The sequence below is a fragment of the Varroa jacobsoni genome, unplaced genomic scaffold (assembly GCF_002532875.2).
Source record: "Varroa jacobsoni isolate VJ856 unplaced genomic scaffold, vjacob_1.0 scaffold_238, whole genome shotgun sequence".
Taxonomy (NCBI): domain Eukaryota; kingdom Metazoa; phylum Arthropoda; class Arachnida; order Mesostigmata; family Varroidae; genus Varroa; species Varroa jacobsoni.
The window spans coordinates 406,398-410,740 of NW_019213140.1; the positions used below are offsets into that span (position 1 = coordinate 406,398).

Below are 4,343 nucleotides of genomic sequence, written 5' to 3' on the forward strand. Positions count from 1 at the left end.
AATCGGCGCTTACTTCAACCTTCTAGATGTAGGCGTAGTTAGGTCTCAATGATGTAACAAAAGCATTGAAAGGCGGCTTCTGGGTCATTGGCTTTGGCGAAAATAATTGTAGCCGCACACACATGCTATATCCATGTAGTTCCATTGTTTAAGATTATGAAAGTATCAAGTGAACAACGTCATTTGCTAAAGAATAGACGGTCAACAAAACGAGACAATAATGTCTGTTCAGGCTCGACGACTTGCTAGATGTAGCTCGGCATGGCAGGTGGTCACGGAACGACAGACAAAAGTAGATAACGTTTATGACCTCAGAGATTGGCGCGGAGGGAGTATTCAGCTGGTATAAAAAGCTCACACATAAACCGCTGAAGGCCCGTAAAACCCAAGTGCTGGCTTGCCACAAAATCGATCGCACCGCTGACAATAGGTTACGCGTCCTCAACGCGTTGCCTGCAGCCTTTAACGGAAGCTGATAGTTTATTTCCTAACAATTTGCTTTTTCGTGTGAACGAAAGTGGTGACCGAAGCTTCGACGAAATATTGAGGAGTATTCGCCCAGTCGGCGCCAGCTCGAACGACCTAATCTAACCACACATTGTGTAGTGGTACGGGTCATGTTTACGATGCGACTAAAAAACAGAAATCCACCCATAGCATGTGCGTTTTGTAATGTGTAATGTGTAAATACAAAGTTGTAATGTGTAAATTACAATTGGTGACAAATCCCTTCAAAATAAAGTAAAGTGCTAGCTCTGTCGCAACGAGTACTTTACATTACCGTAGAGTTTCCGATGGAGGGCTTTGTAAAATACTGAGGAAAGTATGTGTGGGCAAATTTTGTTTAGTTACTAAAAGTGTACCTGCTAATCCCTATGTATAGTATAGGCAGTCTACAACCCAATATCATGGCGCGTTAAGATTACATTGGAGGCATAACGAATCTGTGTGGATAAAAAAAGCTATTCACATGTATCATCAAACACACGTTCAACAATAAGATCAATCTTTTGACTAATTTTTTTTTCATTTTAAAGGAACGAAGCTGACGTTTTGTAAATAGTCTGCATTTTGAATCGTCAACATAAATTTCGAGATATTCCGGTAATTGCGGTAGACAGCATTATCCGCATGTGTATAACATTCGAGCGCTTCAATCCATCCCGCACATAGTTTTATCTTTTTACTCTGTTCTATCTAAACCAAAGTTAGTTCAAATCTGGTTTGCCTAAACGCGAGTTCTAAAATCGTACACACTGTGCTTGTCCTACCATCCTCTCTATATGAAGCCGTATTACTTCGAAATTTCCGTTGCGATTGTTCAGCTACCCAGATTTAGATATAACACTATCGTATTCTGCTCAGTACCCTGTACCGTATGTTCTATTTGTTTGAGTTGACTATTTCTTACCTCCATTGCTGCGCTAGCGTTGACCCGTAAGCCCGCGTAGTTACAGTGCCACCTCAAGGTTCCACACAAATGCTGGACCACCTATAAAGTCAGGCAGGTAAGCAGTACGAATATCTCAATAGCTCTCAACCATTAGCTAGGACCAACAAATGACAAAATAAGACTCTATGGCACAGAATAAGAAAAATAATTTCCTTTCAAAATTCAATACTGCTTAGGCTATGGAAAATGCAATTGTTACATAGTGATACATCATGAATTCTCAAGCGTAGCTAAGTAATCAAAAAGCTGTTCCTCCATATTTACATAAGAGTTTACACGGGAGTTTTTCTTTTACAAGCTTCTGCGTCAGAGACATCGTTCTCCAACGAATCCTTACCAATGAGGCGTTTTTTTAAAGAAGTAAAATTTTTTAGTTATACACAAACAAAAATTGTTAAAGGAACCGTTTTCGAAATATACACACAAATATATGCACAAACATCCGTGCGTACAAACTCTCGCCTGTTTACGAACACAGAATACTTATCCGATATTAGCTTATCTCATTTTATCATGCTGTTCTAGAGTAAAGCTTGGATACGCTGTGAAGCCCAACTGAAAATAAATGCGATCAAACGGGTAATATGATTTTTCTATTCGGTACATTTTTGTGTGCACACTTTAATGACGAGACCATCGACATTACGACCGGTACATTATTGTATATTGTACAATATTGCTCTCCTTTTCTCTTTATCCACGTAAGCAATCCCTTTCCCCGACTTGTTGCAAGGTCGTCGCTAATTTGCTACGTCACCTATATTATGTGCTACGTTAAGATGAAAGTTGACATAAACTTGAAACTTTACATTCTAAGTAGGCGCATAAGCACCGTAGATATGTTCATGATCCTATCCTGCTAAAACCTATGCTCTGCCTGATACGTCGTTGTTGCTATTTAAGGCAGCGAGTCTTTAATTGCAGGTATACGTGAGAGGTTAGCTCAACAATATCCATTTTTGTCAGAATGTATATTCGTTAAGCTGATGTCAGCAAACACTTTCCATGTAAATTTGATTGCATTTATTCGGCACAAGACAATAAACCCCTATAATGTTGCAAACTTCAACACGAATCACTGTTACCTGTTGTTTTCAGAAAACCTCTTTCTGACGATGCTGTCATTATGACATAAGCCATACCGTTCTTTTCCATGTTGGTAGCAAAGCCCTGACATTTCCTTTACCGCAAAGTGCGCAAGCCTTTGCCGAACTGACCCCGAAAAACAGACAACCCCTGGCGATGCCTGCCTGCCGACCTTTTCGACTTGACTAGTGTGGTCATGTGCGAGCGTGACATGAGTTTAATTAATGTTTGGTATCGCTCGAACGAACTTTCAAGCTTCAATCTGACCCCTGCCTGTGACGGCCGCAAATACGAGCCGTCTATGGTCGTTCACAAGCTACCTTAATCACCCCCAGGAAGAAGCAGTTTGGGAATAACAGGAGAGAGGTTAGGGAGATGTCATAGCCACGATATCAGAGGAAGAAAACATAGGCCCGATCGGGTAGGGATGGACACCCACTTTCGGTGCCCGGATTGGAGTCGACCGGTTTAAACTCTCAATTTCACGCCCCTCTTAGCGAACGCGGTGCATGGTCGAATTCTCCTGGAACCTTGTAGGCTTCCGCGGAGACAATGGCCCTCTCAAGCAGGCTTCATTTATGAGAGACCCCCCAAAATCGGGTGGGTAGCAAAACGAGGCGGGTTATCTGAATAGATCGAGGTGTAGGAAAAGCATCCCCTCGCAATTGCTTTGACTTAGTACTCCGGTGCAGCCACACGCCCCATCTGTGTGTATTGCCCCGCAGGGCCACTCTGCATAGACAGAAACGTCCAGACTGGTTTCGCGGACACGCGCAGCATTTCATTGCAGGCTACAAGCTTGCATACGCACATACGCATACTACACAGACGTACAAAGTTCCAAGCGTTCGATGGTTATATACCGTGTACAGGCCAGTGGGAAGCATTCGCTGAGTGTGTCCTGCTCGCTGTAGCCCGGGCGAAATGGTCAAACACCAATATAAATGGTATAATATAAACACGAAATGGATATAGATTATTAGATAAAATAAACTTGTAATATGCGAATGATCGCATGCCTGATTATAGAGCACTGCTTCAAATAAAACAAGCAAATACAGAACTAAAAATCAACCTTCTTTCTACATTAGTGAGATAATTTTAGACTTCTCTCTGGGCATTTAAAGCACCAAACAGATAACTACAAGAACTTCACTGCATTGTAAAAACAAGGCTGCATGACAAGACCGCTGGCACTGTTCATTTACAAGATCATAGCGATAGTCTTTTAAACAAGACTTAAACTGCAATACATATCACTACCGATATTAGCTAGGTACTTAGCCTCCCTGTACTGCTACGTAAGCTCCTCTTAGCCCTGTTCTGGTAGACTGCTCTACATTAGCTCTAGTATTTCGGGTAGCGAACAGAAGTGGTTACACTTGCTAGCGGCCCAACTAGCCAACGCCCAGAACAATTATGATTCACGCGGACACAGCAGTGGATTTTTAGTATAATGTAGGTTATGGATATCGTAGATAATAGCGATCCTAAACTAACTAGACTTTTGTTCATGACCTGTTTCAACCCGTGTGAATGAGATTACCAATATATTATGGAACCCTTACTAAAATATCACATAGAAAATTCCATCCAGAAGTAATAGAATTCATGTATCAGTGATACGCAAAGTTCCCTACGAGTATGGCATGTAGCTGGGTCAATAGCCTGTCGAGAGCCTCTATACTCTTAGGGCCCCTAGAGTCCAATTTAAAATATTCCATTAAAGCCATAAACATTTGTTGAATGTGTTGAACTCGTAGACTACGTACTTATGCTCTAAAATACGTATTTTATGTTATAC

General features: G+C 41.5%; 1 long non-coding RNA gene across 2 annotated transcripts in view; it reads left to right on the forward strand.

The window, feature by feature from the left end:
• The first annotated feature begins 379 nt into the window (after positions 1-379).
• The window catches only part of LOC147753771 (uncharacterized), a 14,491-nt gene continuing 10,527 nt past the window's right edge, over positions 380-4,343 (forward strand). The window contains exons 1-2 of one of the 2 annotated variants that reach the window (XR_015310163.1): positions 380-823; positions 1,429-1,508. This is a non-coding gene — a long non-coding RNA (uncharacterized LOC147753771). Of the gene's footprint in view, positions 1,509-4,343 lie in introns of both variants that reach the window. The other variant, XR_015310162.1, reaches the window with a different exon arrangement.